Here is an 18,693-nt window from a genome sequence, read left to right as displayed (position 1 = left end):
TTACAGCACATAGATAACTGAGAATGTACCAGAGAAGCAATATAAAGGCTGTCAGTACAGGCAGATTACTGGGGAAAAAAGGTGACTGCCCATTTAGCAGAAGTGATATATAGCTGAAACTGCTTGTGTTCTCCATTGGTATCTATGAAATATTGAGAAAATTAGAAAAAGATCCCTAGCAAGTTGAGTCAATCTCCAATACAAATTTTATGACTGAGAAGGAATGAATGGTTTGTGATCTGAAATGTTATAGGAAGTATCCAAATCAATGGAATAACCAATTCATGGAAGGACTGAAGTGAAACTCCAAAAATGGAAAGAGCTTCCTTGAAAGAATGCTGAATTTTAGTAGAGACCTTGGAGTAAAAGTTAAATAGTAGCCTGTTGGGGATACTTCAGATTGGATTTATGCTTAGGTAATTGGTTGGATCCAAAATTCCTTCTAATGATGTTGCAATCCTGATTCCCTACTTTCTAGATGGATAAGGAGCATTCCTGAACAAAGAGGGACAATGAACTTAATGGTCATCACAAGTACTGTCTCAAGCACACAGATATTGTAATGGAACTAGTTAAAGGGAATAATGAGTTCCTTGAAAAGGTTTTCCATTACACATGATTTTCATACTTTTTAGTGTCCCATGAAAATTTCATTTATTCTATGAAATCAAGTAGCTACTATATGCCTAGCCCAGTGCAGGGTAGGATAATTAATATAAAGGGGGAAAAAGATATAGTTTCTGGTCTCTACAAGCCTACACTTTTGTTGAGAAAAGACTAACATACATGAAATAGAGAACAATACAATAAAAATATGAATAAGGCCAGGGCAAAATTCACAAACAATAAAGCAGTACCATTTGACTTGAAAATGAAGTAAAACTAATTTGGGCTCCTTCTGGGAAAAGGAAGGAAACTTACAGTACAGACAGAAGTGAGATAATTTAACCTGACAAAGGGGAAAAGAGACTTCAGTTGAGTTTTTCATTTTATTCATTTCCATTGAATTTTTTTTTTAAGTATCCAAAAGTTTAAGAAAATTTATTTCTACTCTCACCCATTATGATGGACTGCTTTCTATTAGAAATGATATTACAGGTCCCTGGAGGGACTTTAAGCCTTCATTAAGAAAACACAATTAGAATAATCATTAAGAAAACACAATTAGAATAATGATGGAAACAATTGACTTGGATCAGCAGTCCATAGACTATTTATTTCATAGTGTCTGATAATATTAGGAGCCCCTTTCTCCATGCTTCTGAACATCCTCTGAAATTTTGGACTTCTATCAAATGACAATTTCTCAGATATTGTTATCTTTCTCCAGAAAATGCATCTAAATTAGAATTCTGTGACCTTTCTAGTCTTAAGATTCTATATTTAGAATACCCTGGTCTCCTGATTTAGAATTATGTTAGAAGTCTCAAATCTTAAAGATATATAGCTACCTTTTAGAATTATTATTGCAAAGGACCTCCCTCTTGACAATTTGCAGAATTCCCATGGATACTGACCTTCAATCCAAGTATTTGTTGAACACCCACAATGTTCGTGCCTAGTCTTCAATAGAAATTATGGGGGTGCATGTGGTATGTGGATTTAAAGGATTTGAATTTGAATATCAAGCTAGCTATTTGGTACCTGTGTGCTCTTAAGCAAAATGCCTTACTTCATTGGGTCTCAGTTTTCTCATTTCTACTATGAGGGTGTTGAATTAAATGATAACCAAGATTCCTTCCAGATATGCAAATAGACAGTCCTTACCCATGAGGAGACTTATAATCTAGTTTTAAAGGCAGAGTTAAGTGCATGAAACCATTAGAAAGCAAAATGCAAAATAATTCAACTAGCATCTAGATCTTGGTGTTATATGGGAAGGGAGCAATTTGGCAGGAAAATTCCATAGGACTTAAATTAGTATTTGTCCTGGCATACCTGGGCCCCGAGGTGTTTTTTCTATACTTTGATATACTAGTTGAGATTTCAAAGTTTCTCTCCTAGTCTACGCCGAGCACTTTCTTTCCCCAGAAATCCTGGGACACCTGCTTATAATCATTTGTGTTTCTTTACAATATTGAGGTCAGAGGTATAGCTTCTCTGATAGATAATGGCAGTCAGTTAAGACTAGCAAAAAGCTATTTTGCTTGATGTATTAGCGCCCTATTTTAGAATAATCCTACTACCTTGATTCTTTAGTATTTACAATTTCTGTAAGTACCGATTACATTTTCCAAGTCAAAGTGGGGTAAAATTAGCGCATTGTATCCTGTTGTTGATGCTTTCTGGAATACTCAGTCTTACGTGTTTGAACAATGCCATCCCCATGTAATTTTAAAAGGTAAGAGCTTGATTCTTTGAAAAACACTTAGACGGACAGAGTATTTTACATATATCTCACAAAGGGAAAATGTGTTACGAGGGTATTGGGGCTCATCCAATTGAAGAACAAAATCTATTGAATAGAGGATTATAGGTCTGATTCAGCTAGCCTGATGCTGTCAGAGGGAAGGGGGATAGTGGCCTTTGCCCATGGGCAGGCTGGTAATTGTTGACAGAAAGGAGAAATAAGACAGGATAGGGAAGGTTTTGAATGGACTATGCTCTTGAGCCAATCCACAATTGTAATAACCTCGCCTATTTCTAGTTTTGTCTCTAGTTACTGCCAATGAGAGTCTCTGATGATTTTTAGGTAATGTGGCTTTGGAGGCTGTCAGTTTCCAGTCTCTCCCCTCTTGGTCTCATCCTTCACACAGCTGACACAACAGTCTTCCTAATGCACTATGTGATCACATCACTTCCCTGTTCAAAAACTACCAGTGGCTCCCAGTTGCCTACATTATAAAATATAAGCCTACTTAGCCTGGAATCACAGCTGGCTATATTTTGGCTCCAACTTACCTTTCAAGTTTATTTCATGCTAGCCAAGCAACAGTTGAGTCAAAGTGCTCCCCCAAATTTATCCCACTTCCAAGCCCAGAACAAACTCCCTTCACTTTTCCACTTACAGATATCTTTAACAATCAGATAAAGTACTGCTTCTCCTGGAAACCCTCCCTGAGCCTTCCCCCTCTTCCCAGAAAATAGAGTATTTTGTATTTAATCACATGCTACATTGTATAAGAGTTATTTGCACCACTATTAAATGGTAAACTTCTTGAGGGTAAGGGTGTGGCATTTCTTGTTTTCCACCTATATAGTCTCTAAATGCTTGGCAAATTGAACTGAAATGTATCATTGCAGTGAAAAAAAAGTTTTTTTAATTCAGTGTTTAACTATATAGTAGTGACTGTAAATCTATTGGAGTTCAGAAAAAAGCGGGAGTAATCAGAGTAATCAGAGATAGGGCAAAAGTTGGGACTTGAAGATAGGATAGTAGCTTTTTGCCCATTGTATCAGTATAGTAACAAAGCTAGTAAATACCTGGACAGGACAATGAGATACTGGAGGAAGATACATATATGTATATATGTGTATGTGGATACATACATGTATTTATGTGTATAGATGTATGTACACATTACAGTTAATGTTGAAAAAGAAGTTGGTATGAAAAAGAACAGTGACTAATACTATAGGCATTTAACAAATATTGAATAAATAGGATAATAGATTTATTTTGTTTTTCCTTCAATAGTATTTGATTTTCCCAAATATATGTAAAGATAGTTTTCAACATTCATTGTTGTAAAACTTTATGCTCTGAATTTTTCTTTCTCCCTTCTTTGCCTCTCCCTTCCCCAAGATAGCTAACAATCTGATACAAGTTAAATATGCACAATCCTTTAAAATATATTTCCATATTTGTCATGTTGTACCAAAAAAAAGGTCAAAAGGAAAATAAAACCATGAGAAAGAAGAAAACAAACAAGCAAACAATAACAACAAAAAGGATTTAAAAAATACTATATATTGATCCACATTCAATCTTCAAAGGCCTCTCTCTGGATGCAGATGGCATTTTCCATCCATTTCATTTTGGAATTGCCTTGAATCACTGTTGAAAAGAGCCAAGTATATCACAGTTGATCATCATATGATCTTGTCACTGTGTACAATGTCCATTTGATTCTTCTGACTTCATTCAGCATTGGTTTATGTTAGTCTTTCCAGGCTTTTCTGAAATCAACCTACTCATCATTTCTTACAGAACAATAATATTCCATTACATTTATATACCATAACTTATTCAGTCATTCTCCAATTGATAGGCATCTATTTAATTTTCAGTTCCTTGCCACTACAAAAAGGGCTGCCACAAACCTTTTTGCACATGTAGGTCCTTGTCCCTCTTTTATGATCTCTTTGGGATATAAATCCAGTAGAGACACTGCTAGATCAAAGGGTATGCACAATTTTACAATCCATTGGTTGTGAAGATATTGGGGCTCATCCAATTGAAGAACAAAATCTATTGAATTGCTCTCCAGAATAGTTAAATCATTTCATAACTCCAAAAGCAATGCATTAGTAGGACCAAAAATTTAGAGCTTATAGCAATGTAAGTAGTTACCTAGAACAAATCCATCATTTTCCAGATAAGGAAATTATACTCCTAAAACATTCAGTAGTAAGTAATCCAGCTAGGATTTATATCCAGATCATGTAACTACAAACCTAGTGCTCTTTCCATCATATACCTCTCTCACTTTTCATAAAGTGATTAGTTTTAAGTCTCTAAGGCAGGTAATAAAAGCAATCAGATGTGTCATCATCTTCCAAAGGAGAGATTTCTTTTTTCAATGACTATTAGACAACCCTATAATCTAATTTTGGGCACAAAGGTTGTTATAGAACATTAGTCATACTGTATAGATGTATGTATTTATATGTGTGTGTGTGTATATATATATATATATACATATATATACACATTATATATAATATATATGTGTGTGTATGTATATATGTGTGTGTGTGTATATGTTATGAGAGCAGTTGTATGTGAGTTAGTTGTATTATTATATATAATGTTTATATATACATTGTTTATATATAAATCTATATGTGAGACCAGTTGCATGTTATTATATATGTTTCTATATACACATGTATGTATACATATAAATTAAAATTTATATATATAATATGAGAGCAGTTACGTGTTAGAGTTATTTTCATGTTATTATATATAATATATATTTGTACATATATACACATGTTTATGTATAAATAAACATGTGTGTGTGTGTGTGTTTTTATATAATATGAGAGCAGTTGCATATTAGGCTGGGCAATTGCAGATTATTTTATCTACTCAAAAGGAACTGGATTTTGAGTGTCAGCACCACACTGTTGATTTTTCCTATCTTCACATTCTCAATATGCAGCCTGGAAAGCCAGCCTCCTTTCTGCTGCCAGCAGACTGAATCCCCATCCTACTGAGAGAGAATTCTGCTGTCAATGCCTCTAGAACTAATGCCACAGAGGCAGAAACCATGGGTGCCTGGCTGGCTCAACAGGTTTGCAACTCCTCTATTGATGACTGTGAAGGAGAGATCCAAGAGGCTTTGTCTGTTAGAAATAAGAAGCAGGAAGAATAAATTATGGGTGGGTTAGCCTCACAAATCAGCAGAGCCTGAGGAGCAGGTGCCTGCTCAATACCTTCTCAAGGGAAACACAAGAACCAGCAGACAACGAGACACACATTTTTAGACATGGACAATATAGGGGTTTGTTTTGCTTAACTCTGCACATTTGTTACAGGGATTTTTTTAAAATGTGGGGATGAGAGATAAAAAAATAAACACTTCACAATGAAAAAAAAATATATAATTTAAAAAAGACCCAGCAGACAGTAACTGATAACCATTTTGTTTTCAAATTGCCTATTACTTATAAACCAATAGTGTAAGTAAACTGATACCAAAATTGCAATTTTGAGGTTTCTCTAGAATTTAGGGGCAAGAATTCCTGCAGATGAGGTATCTTTGACACTGTTCGATCTCCCCTTGAAACTAGGTATCTATGACATTCTCTCTCCTGGTTTTCCTCCTTCCTATTAGACTTGCTGGATTTTCATCCAGATTATACCCTCTAACAGTGAGCTAAAGCCCAAGGGTCTGTCTTGTACCCTCTTCTGTTTTCCCTCTCTGTTATTTCACCTGATGATTTCATCAACTCTGTGAATTCAATTATCATTTGTGTGTCAATATTTCTTTTTACAAATTTTTTTTCTTTTTAGGTTATACATGCACATTAATTTTTTACATATTTCCATGAGTCATGATGGGAGAGAAAAATCAGAACAAAAGGGAAAAACCATGAGGAAAAAATATAGAAAACCAAAAAAGGTGAAAATAGTATGTTTCAATCTGCTTCAGTCTCCATAGTTTTTCTCTGCATGCAGTTGTCACTTTCCAGCCCACAACTACTGAAATTGTCTTGGACCACTGCATTTCAGAGCAGAGCCAAGTCTATCATAGTTGACCATTGCAAATGTTTGCTGTTACTGTGTCCAATGTACTCCTGATTCTGCTTGTTTCACTCAGCATCAGTTCATGTAAATCTTTCTAAGCTTTTCTAAAATCGGTTTGTTCATTATTTCTTTTTTTTTTTTAATAATTTTTTATTGATAGAACACATGCCAGGGTAATTTTTTACAGCATTATCCCTTGTACTCACTTCTGTTCCGATTTTTCCCCTCCCTCGCTCCACCCTGTCCCCAGATGGCAAGCAGTCCTTTACATGTTAAATAGGTTACAGTATATCCTACATACAATATATGTGTGCAGAACCAAACAGTTTTCTTGTTGCACAGGGAGAATTGGATTCAGAAGGTATAAGTAACCCGGGAAGAAAAACAAAAATGCAAGCAGTTTATGTTCATTTCCCAGTGTTCTTTCTTTGGGTGTAGCTGCTTCTGTCCATCCTTGATCAATTGAAACTGAATTAGCTCTCTTTATCGAAGAGATCCACTTCCATCAGAATACATCCTCATACAGTATCATTGTTGAGGTATATAATGATCTCCTGGTTCTGCTCATTTCATTTAGCATCAGTTCATGTAACTCTCGCCAGTCCTCTCTGTATTCATCCTGCTGGTCATTCCTTACAGAACAATAATATTCCATAACATTCATATGCCACAATTTACTCAGCCATTCTCCAATTGATGGGCATCCATTCAATTTCCAGTTTCTAGCCACTACAAACAGGGCTGCCACAAACATTTTGGCACATACAGGTCCCTTTCCCTTCTTTAGTATCTCTTTGGGGTATAAGCCTAGTAGAAACATTGCTGGATCAAAGGGTATGCACTGTTTGATAACTTTTTGAGTATAGTTCCAAATTGCTCTCCAGAATGCCTGGATGTGTTCACAATTCCACCAAAGATGTATCAGTGTGTTCATTATTTCTTATAGAACAATGATATTTCATTATTTTCATATCCCATAACTTGTCCAGAATTGATAACTATCTACTTAATTTTGAATTGCTTGCCTCCAAAAAGAAACTGCTATAAGCATTTTTGCACATATTAGTACTTTTCTCTCTTTTGTGTACCGATTACTCTTAAATCTACTTATTCACCCCTAATGTCTCTGCTGAAATACAGTCTCACATCTTGAATTGCTTATTATATGACTGAAATTGAATGTCCCACAGACATCTTAAATTCAAAATATCTCAAACAGAACTCATAAATCTCCCCTCCCCCAACTCTCCCTCACTTCCAAAGCCCTTTATTATTTGTCTTTCTTTCTTTTTTTTTCTTTTTCTTTTTTTCTTTTTTGGCAAAACAATCAGGATAAGTGACTTACGAAGGATCACATAGTAAGTATCAAGTGTCAGAGGCTGGATTTGAACTCAGGACCTTCACTTCTATCCACTGTATCACTTAGCTGTCCTTCTTTATTTCTTCCAAGGGTACCTTATCCTCCCCACCACTGAAGTTTATATCATCCACCTCTCCTCACTTTCTGTTACTTCTTATATCAAACCTATTACTGAGATCTATTGATTGTACTTTCAATAACATCTCTCTCATGGGGTTCTTTTTCTGCTCTGTCATTACCACCACCCTCACATTTCTTTCATAACAGAAAACAAGGAAAACAGGGATGTCTTGGTAAGATTTAGGCCCTTGCAAAAACTTCTGTTCCAACTTTTCCCCTCCTTCCCCCCACCCTCTCTCCTAGATGGCAAGTAGTCCCATACATGTAAAATATATTAAAAGTATATGTTAAATACAATATATATACACATAGTTATATAGTTATCTTGCTGCACAAGAAAAATCGGATTTAGATTTAGGAAGTGTGCTGGGTTGTTTTATTTTTTTTCTAGAAGTGGTATGTCTTCTGGGCAGACTGTCCAGAATAGAGAGTCTAAATATCTCCTTAGTCCCTTTTATCCATAATTAAGGTCATGAAAAATACTGATATGCAAATATATTTTTGGTTCTTTCAGAATCTCCAATATCTAATGGATTAGTATTTTATCATTACAGTTAAATATACAATAAATGTATTTATGAAAAATCTTATAAATAAAATACTATTTCAAATGCACAGGGGACCTTGTGGTAGTAGTATACTGGTAAATGTTTAACCACAAGCTTTAAAAAAATTCAAAGGTATAATACACTTTTAAATTTAATCTGCATTATTAGCATTTTCTATCACTTTAAGTCTACATAATCATCAAAACAATAAATCAAGCTCTGATTTACAGTATTTGCCAATTTCCAAGGTATAATTGGTCACACCTAAGATTTAACAACTGGCTCCAAGCACACTCCGATTTTGAGTCAGATTATCAGAAGAACTGAAAATATATCATTCATATTAATCACAGTCATCATTTTTCTTTCCTTCTCTCTGGTGTGTCAGTGGTAAGAGGGCTGGCTAATTATTCAGCTAACTTTCAAGCCAAACTATGTGAGCTGAAACCCAGTCAAGCTTGGTAGAGATTGTAAAATTTGCCAATAGTATCAAACCAGGCAAGCAAAAATAAGGTTAAATACAGAATAAATTCTAGGAATCAGATAGTATTCTCGTTAGTAAAGTGGAGGTCAAGAGCACCTCTGAGTTAAGACACTGAATAGTCTTAACCCACTTGAGAGGTGTGAAGAATATTTAGCTGATTATCATACCAACTAGTAAATAAAAGTGACAGATTCATAATGCAAAACAATACATTTATGCTTTTGTATATAACCAATGAAGAAATTTGTTTTAACTAACTATGCATATTTGTTATCAGACATGTATTTGCCTTCTCTCTCTTTCTTTCTTCCCCAATGGAGTAGGAGGTAGGAGGGATAGAAAACAGTTTTTTGTTAATACACACACACACACACACACACACACACACACACATATACACACACATTTTTTTTTTTACTAGATAGATAGGTTGGAGGTGCTAAAGATATGGAATGTTGCACATATTTCAGATGAGGTCACTATTATTTTGCTATAAGACACCTCTCCTCGAAGTAAAAGTAATCCATAAATATTTGCAAAGCAAAAACAAAAAAAATTATTAAAATTATTTTAAAATTTAATATTCTCATACAGATTTTTGGTTACCTGTTGTTCTTGTTCATGTCTGATACTTCATGATCCCATTTGAATTTTTCTTAGCAAAAATACTGTAATGTTAACCATTTCCTTCTCCAGTTCGTTTTACAGATGAGGAAACTGAGGCAAATAGAATTGTGACTTGCCCAAGGCCACTAGATAATAAGTATCTGAAGCTGGATTTGAACACAGGAAGATAAGTCCTCCTGACTCCAGGATTAGCACTTTATCCACTATGCCACCCTAGCTGCTCCTATGCTTATTTAAAGTCTTGTTTTAATGCCTTTTTAAAAAAAAATAATAATAATAGCTAACATGTAGATAGCTCTCTAAGGATTTTAAAGCAATTTATATAGATTATCTTGTTTGGCTCTTACTAGAGGCTGGTGAGGTCAGTTGTTATCTCCATCTTATAGAAGAAATTGAAGTTCAGATAGGTTGTGCAATAGAGCTATTAAATGCCCTGCTTACATACCCAGAATTCTTTCCACTACACCATGCTATCTCTTTGGAATTTATTCTGCTGTTTTTGATAAGACTCTAGAATAAGAACATTTGGTTTCATGAGAACATGTGACAGAAGGTAGGAGGCAAAGACAGGAGTAGAAGTTCAAAGTTATAAATCTTTTCTGTTGACAGTAATCTGAATGTTCATGGCAAATGATCTGAGGAACAGAATATTAAGCTTCAGCCTATACAAACTCTGGAATCCAATGCTAAGGCAATCAAAAGTATTAGCCACAAACTCAGTGCTTGGCAGGCTTCCGTTTTGGAGGGATCCAGAATTAAGCTGATTTCCTAGGAAATTGAAAACTTGGAACTGTCTTGGTTTCTCAGGCCTTGTTAATTAAAGAACAATTTTGGAGTAAACCTTTCTTTAAAGAAAATAATCAATACCATTTCCCTTCCACGACTCCATCATTCTAATTGATTTGTTTTGTGCTTTTGGATTTTCTTCAAATGCCTCGCACATGGTAGGTGCTTAAATACTTGCTAAATTTAATTGAACTGAATCTGGGGACCACCCATTAAAAAATATAAATACTTTTGTGCTGAATGGTCATCTTCATGCAAATGATTCTCAGATGTATATAGCCAATCCTATTTTCTCTCCTGGGGTCTATTTCTGTATCACCAATTGCCATTAGATATTTTGAGCTGGATATCCCAATGGGATGTCAGGATCAACGTGTTCAAAACAGAATTCATTATTTTTCTCCCCAAATGTACCTTCCTTCTGAATTTCCTTATTACTGCCTGGGGCACTACTCTCCTTCCAGGTATTCAGTTTCATAATCCCTGTGTCGTCCTTGACTCTTCACTTATATTCACACCATATATTTAAACATTGTTATTTCTATCTCCATAATATCCTTCATTAGTGTCCTTAATTTTAGTTTGGGCTCTTATTACTTCTTTCCTGGACCTCCTAAGCAATTTCCCTATCTCAAATCTCTCCCCATACCAATCCATTTTTCACTATAATGCCAGATTTTCCTAAAGAACATGTTTGATGATGTCATCCTCTCCTATCCCCTCCCTAAATTCCAATGACTCTCTATTACCAAAAGATCAAATCTTTGTTTAGCATTTAAACTCCTTAGAATCTGGCCCACTTTCCTCTTTCCACTCTTCTTCTACTTACCTCTAGTATCCACCTTTCATCCAACTCTCTATCACCTATGGCTCCAAGTATCTGTAGTATGTGCAGTGGTCACAATCTGCTAAAATCATCTTGGCAGATGGGCTTAACCAGGTTAAGGGTAACTGATAGATCTCAAACCCATCAATGAATTAGGAGGATACCTACCTCAAGCATATGGAGATTTCCAGGACGGATAGATGAGTAGAATTTCTTCCAGTGACCAAGATGGCTGAATTAGGTGCAGTGCAACAAATAGAACACAATCCAACATTAGAGTCTCTAAGGTCATCTATTGTAGCCTGAGCCATTATTAGTAGTCTGGACTCTTGTCTTGCCATTGGACTTCAATGCCTCACTTAAACCCAATTCATGCACAGTCAAAACATCACCCTGTGATATCACTGGTCTTCGAAAATAAAGGACAAACAACATAATCATTCTCCACTACACACACACACACACACACACACACACACACACAGTCTGTGATTAAATCATTCCAGTCAACTTGCTGTTTCTCATATCTAACTCTCTTAGAATTCTTGACTTCCTTCAAGTCTCAGCTCAAGTACCACTTTTTGTAGAAGATCTTTCCTGGTCCCCTTAACTTCATCTCTAATATTACTGTGTGTCTGCTCTGAATAATTTTCATACACACCTTCATATGTTCATGTTTTCTCCCTTATTGAAATATAATTTCCTTGAGGTCAGGAACTGTTTTTGCTTTTTCTTCATATCTCCAGCTATTATCACTACTCTGTTTTCATAGAGTAGGTTCTTAATAAATTCTTATTGATTGATTGCAGAATATGAATGATATTTTTCTGGAAAAACAAAAAAAAATCTTCACAGTTCATCATCATCATCTCAACCACAGACAATAAGGGGTTATATACTTGGAACATCAATGTCTATTGCTATAGTCCAGTAATATCTAACTCAAATATAAACAAGGTCATTAATCCATATTTAATGATCCCTGTGGGCTGCATATTGACTTAATTTTTAAAATATAACATCATCCATGTCTTATTGTATTTTTACTGATTTTGCTAAATACTTCCCAATTACATTTTAATCTCACAAGATTGTTGTTGGCTACTCTGATCTATGAGCTGCATGTTTGACACCTCTGTTGTAGATCTTTTGCATTTATATAGCTTTTCTTCAAATTATCATCCATCCCCCAGACAACTAGTTAGTCCTAGACTCCTTGACTCAGAGAGGCACCAATAAGGGGCCCCATCCCTTAAAATATCTCATTCACTTGCTCTGTTGATTTCTGAAATTCTTTTAGCATGGGATAAAGCCCTTCATTCAACAATGAGAAGTCAAGCTTACAATACAAACAAGCCCTTGGGAGAGGGAACACAGTAACTTACCCAAAGGTGTAACTGACTAAGCTTTAAACCTTTTTTTAGAGTAAGTTTTGATTAGGAAGAGGCTAGACAGAAAATAGGGTGAAACCATATTGGTTTATTTTCAAATTACAATCCTGAAATATTAACTAGTTTTTGGATTGGCTAAAATAAAATGCATCATTCAGGCTGAGAAAATGGCACAATCATTTCTCTTTATGAGGAAGAGTACCCTCTTCCAGAAGGGTACAGATTTCTACTTTTTGATCAAACTCCATCCCTTTTCAAAGATTCAGTCAAGTTTGCTTACTAAATAAATGGGATGTTCTGTCTATACTCAATTGTTATATAGGAGAAGGATGTATTTATTAAGCATTTACCATGTGCCAGGCTAAGAGAATAAAAATACAAGAAAATTAAAGGGTGCCTATTTTCAAGGAGTTTACTTTCTAATAAGGGCAGCTGGAAAATGGTAGAGAGGAGGCAGTGAGGTTGCTGGTGGGGAAGTGGAAGAATCCAGAGAGTAAGTTGAGCTGGGAGTGACATGAGCATGGCCGGTACCCCTTGTGAAATGGTGACTGCAGACAAGAACTCATCAATCAGGAGAGGAAGTTTCGCACTGATTTGTGGTGCCTACTTCATTTATGATGACTTTAGAGGAATTATATTTAGGCAGAGAGAGTTTAGATGGTTTCTCTCTACTATCTGATAACCTACAGAAAAGATATCAGAAAAGTAGCCTTTTAAATCGAACATTTTCTCAGCCATATTATATTTGAATAGAGAGACACAAGAGGTAAGTATAAATACCCTGGCCACTCAATCAAAATCATTCTTAATCATCCTTGAAAACTGCATGGTAATGTAACCTCTATCCCAAAGGCCATTGGCTTAGGATATCCTTATTGGCAGACATGAATGCCCTGAGAGAGATTTAATTTCTAGCCAATTCAATCCTTGCTTTGAGGACTTTCCAAGCAAAAGTCTTATTCATGTAGTGTTAAGTTGATTTCTAGCTTCAAGAAAAAAGATAGAAGAGATCAATCCCACTTTGAGCTGCTGAAGGAAAAGACCCTGGGGAGACTTGAGAGACGTGAGCAGTCTCCATCATGTCTCTATTCCCAGCTTGCTACTTGAGAGACTTTGGAGAGTTTTCTCTTGGGTGGGATCTAGGATACTTTCTCTGGTTAACCTGAGTTTTCTAGCTCCCAATTGGAAATCTTCACTATATATATCATCTGGCAAATATTTTCCTATGTATACTTTCTCTGATTACTGTTTTGCTATAATTTGGATAAATGGGCTTCTCTGCCATTCTTTCTGTGTGTTCATTGTGAAATTGGCATTTGATGTGAAACAGATCAAGTCTTCGATATAGAGTTTGAGGTCCCTGTTCCCACCAGAAATGACAAAGCAACCAAAAGTTATATGGAACCTGATCATTTTTCCTAGATCATTAGGGCTTCTTAAAATTTTTCCACTTGTTACCATCTTTCACCCAAGAAATTTTTAACATGATCCCACATATATAAGTATATAAAATAGGTATACAAATCAAACATTTACTGATGACAAATCATAATTTTGCAGCCTCCACATTCAGATGTGGTACTCCATATGGGATCATGAACCACAATTTAAGAAACTAGGCCCCAAGTGAACAATATTTAAAGGAAGCAAACAGATAAATTTCCAGCCTGGTACCCTCCTCTCTCTAAGGAAAACAGATGATGACTCTACCTTTCTACTTCTCCTTCTGAAACAAATCAAAGTCTCCAGTACAGAAAGGTGGGATATAAGATGCTAGAGATGCCTAATCTGCCTCCCTTTGAGATACACAACCACAGGTTCCCTCATTATATATGTGGACTTCACTACACAGAGGAGGTCCACTTTACCTCTTTCTCTTTATACTTAAATACACAAAATAACAGAACCTTGGCCATAGAAAGGCTTCAGAAACAATCTAAACCTTAATAATAATTTCCTCTATAATATTCTTAAAACATAGTCATCTAAACTTTGTTTCAACAAAAGGGAAGTACCATTGACTTCCAGGGGACTCCATTCCAATTTCAGACAGTTTTAATTATTAAGAAATTTGTCATTATATCAAGCCAAAATATCAAGCTCAACTTCCATTCATTATTCCTAGTTTTGACCTCTAAGGCCAAGTAGAGATCTAATCACTCTTCCATGTAATAGACCTTGTCTACTTGAAGGTAGACAACATGTGCTCCCTAAATCTTATTTTCTCCAGGCTAGATTTCATTCAGCTAATCCTAATATGGCATGATCTTGAGACCCTTCACTTCTTCCTCCTGGCTTGCCCCCTTCCAGATAATCTCCAACTTATCAATGTTCTTGCTAAAATGTGGCACCCAGAACTGAATATATATGATTTCATAAGAGTAGAGTACAATGGAGCAATTATCTCTCTATTTCTAGACATCATGCTTCTTCATGCAGCCTAAAATAGAATAGGGTTCTTTTGACTGCCATATCATATTTTTGCCTCATAAAAGGTTTCAGTCTTCTAAAATCCTAAGATCTTTTTTCTTCAGATGAATGGATATTTAGCCATGCCTCTCATGTCATACATTTGTGAAACTGATTTTTGAATCCCAGTGTATCCCTGTCTTCTTCCCTATTATTTTCATCTTATTAGAATCAGCCCCATGTTTTAGCCTGCCATGATCATTTTGAATCCTGCATCTGTCACTGAATATGTTAGCTGTCAGCCCTAGCTTTGGAAATTTGATAAGCATATTCCATGTCTTTTATTCAAGTCATTGATAAAATTTTTTTAAACAATTCAGAGTCTAAGAGAGATCCTTAGGATGCTTCACTGGAGACCTCCTTTCAAATTAAGATCAAACTATTAATGATATCTCTTTGGGTCCAGGCATTCAATTAATTCCAAATCCATCTAACTTATATTATTAGCTAATTCATATCTATTTTATCCACCAGAATAGCATGACTATCAAACATTTAATCAAAATCCACGTAAGTCTATCAGCACCATTACCTTGACCTACCAGATTAGGATCTTTGTCAAAAAAGGAAACATAGATAGTTTGGCATATCCTGTTCATAATGCAGCTATGGTGGTTCTTTGGTCGCTACTTCTTTTTCTAAATGTTTAATAACTATCCCTTCAATTGCAGACTTACACTCCTTTTGACCAACAGTATGAACTCAATTCTCTTCCTTTTTAGGAAAGCAGTAATATTGGCCTTCTCCAACTTTAAAATACCTCTCTTATTCTGCTCAGTTATTTAAAGATCAGTGATAGTTGCTCAGCAATTACATTTACCAGTTCTTTTCAGGACTCTGGGATATAATTCATCTGAGTTTGGTTGAATATAATCAAAGGCAGGTACTCTCTTACTGTTTTTGTATTTATTTGGATGACACCTCTGTATTAGCCACTTTTGTTCTGTCTTTTTCAGTCCAAAAATCATTTTCTTTGACACAGAAAACAAAAGCAAGGTAAGCATTGAATACTTTGGTCTTGTCTCAATTGTTGATCATGACTGTTATATACAATTTAAGCAGTAATCTATTTCCTTCTTTGATCCTCCTTCTTTCTTACAAAATAGCCTTAAAACCAACCTTTTTAAGGTGTTTTAGCTTTCCTCACTAATATTAGCACATTCTGAGCTTTCAAATACTTCACACTATTATATTATACAAGATCATTTCAAGCTTTCACATTCATCTAAGTTCAAATTGGTTGATTATTAGTATTATTGGCTCTTTAGATAACTGCCCTTTTTCTTCCATGATGGAATATATTTTTTTGTTTTTCTCAGAATTTCATTTTTGAGAGCTTGTCTCCTACTGTAGAATCTGGGCCATGTATTCTTACCTATCCTTTTTCTGAGCCCTTTGAAATCTACTTTGCCCAATTCTAGAATGCATGTCAGATTCTGCTCAGCTTCCCCTTTTTTTTTGTTACAAAGGATAAGATAATAGAGTCAAGGTCCCAAGATAGAAATCAGTTTCTTTTTGCTGGTATGGATCAGATCCAAAATAAAGATTCCTTTTATTGGTTCTTCTACTTTTTGAAGGAAGAAACTACTCATTTAAAAAAGTTAAGAAGTTATTAGCTGCTTTGCTTTACGAAGCAAGATAGCTATAGCATATTTCTGGATAATGGAATCCCTCCATCATTACTCTGTGCTTGTTCCATAACTTTTCCCAAAATCCTCATCGATTTGATTTTTGTCCAGGTGGTCGGTTACATATGCCAATAAAAATATCAGTACTTTTGTTGTTGCTTACCTTTATCTTCAATCACATATACACCATTTTGCTTCCCACCTCTGGTGCCTGGATTTTATCAAATAGATAGTTTTATTTTTACTATCTATCCCAACCCTTTTTTCCTCAATAGCATTTCATTTTCCCAAATATATGCAAAGATAATTTTCAACATTAATTTTTGTAACACTTTTGTGCTACAATTTTTTCTCCCATTGTACATGTTTAATATATATTAGATTACTTGATGTCTAGAGGAAGGAGTGGGGGAAGGGAGGGAGAAAAATTTGGAACACGAGGTTTTGCAAGGGTGAATGTTGAAAACTATCTTTGTGTATATTTTGAAAATAAGCTGTTATTTAAAAAAAGAAAAAAATTTCTCCCTCCCTCATCTATCTTCCTCACTCCAAAGACAACAAGCAATTTGATACAGGTTCAACATGTACAATCCTTTTAAACATATTTCCCTATTAGTCATGTTGTAAAAGAAAAATCAGAACAAAAGGAAAAACCATGAGAAAGAAAAAGCAAACCAAAAAAAAAAGGTGAAAAAATACTGTGCTTTGATACACATCCGATCTCCATAGTTCTCTCTCTGGATGTGGATGGCATTTTCCATCCCAAGTCTATTGGAATTGTCTTAAATCACCACATTGCTGAAAAGAGTTAGATCTATCATAGTTTGATCATCACATAATCTTGCTATTACCATGATACATTTTCTTAACATAAAATGCTACTTAATATATAATATAATACTTGATATTCTGATAATAATATAATCTATTTAATACTTAACATAAAATGCTACTTAGTATTTCTTAATAGATAATCCTACTCTGCCCATTTTTTAAAAGTTTATTCTGTTCTTTTTAAACAAATGTCTAGCTAGAGCTATATTTCAGTCATAAGTCTTATCCTACTTTCAAATCCCTGAGTTCAAATCTGATCTCAGACATTTATTAGATCATGCGACCCTGGGCAGATCATTTAATTCTTCTTGTCTCAATTTCCTCATCTGTAAAATGAACTGGAGATGGAAATGACAAACTACTCTCCAGCATCTTTGTCAAGAAAACCCCAAATGGGGTTATGAAGAGTCGGGCACAACGGCAATGAAACAACAATGTAATATAATAACACATTATTATATAATAATGCTTGTTTAATGGGAGAGAATATCTATAGCAACTAGTAAATAAGATACTGGTTTTAGAGTCAGGAAGTTATGAAACCAGTTGCCAAGATTTTAGTTTTTTGATATTAAGCTTCAAGCCAGCTTTTACACTCTCCTCTTCCATTTTCATCAATGATTCTTTTTTTATTCTTTTTCACTTTCTGCATATCTGCCTATCTGAGATTTTTGATATTTCTCCTGGCAACCTTAATTCTGGCTTTTGATTTATTCAGCCTGTCATTTTGCATGATATGCCACTCTGCATAAAAATTAAATAAACAAACTGGCATACAGCCTTATCATTCCTAATTTTAAACCCATCTGTTATTCCATGTTCATTTGTAACTGTTGCTTCTAGATTCTCATACAGATTCATCAGGAAACAAGTAAAATGATCTGGTATTCCCATCTCTTTGAAAACTTGCCTCATTTTGTTATGATCCACATAATCAAAGGCTTTAGTGTAGTGAATAAAGTAGTAGATATTTTTCTAGAACATCCTTGCTTTGTCTCTAATCTAGTAAATGTTAGCAATTTGGTCTCTCGTTCCTTTGCCTCTTCAAAAATCAGCCTACTCTTCTGATAATTCTCAGTTCACATATTGTTGATGTCTAGTTTGCAAAATCTTAAGCACAATCTTGTTAACATGTGAAATGAGAGTAATTATTTGACAATTTGAACATTTTTTGGCATTGACTCTCAGTTTACTTAAATGTA

Source organism: Antechinus flavipes, chromosome 2 (genome assembly GCF_016432865.1).
Source record: "Antechinus flavipes isolate AdamAnt ecotype Samford, QLD, Australia chromosome 2, AdamAnt_v2, whole genome shotgun sequence".
Taxonomy (NCBI): domain Eukaryota; kingdom Metazoa; phylum Chordata; class Mammalia; order Dasyuromorphia; family Dasyuridae; genus Antechinus; species Antechinus flavipes.
Note: the sequence above shows the minus strand (reverse complement) of the source record.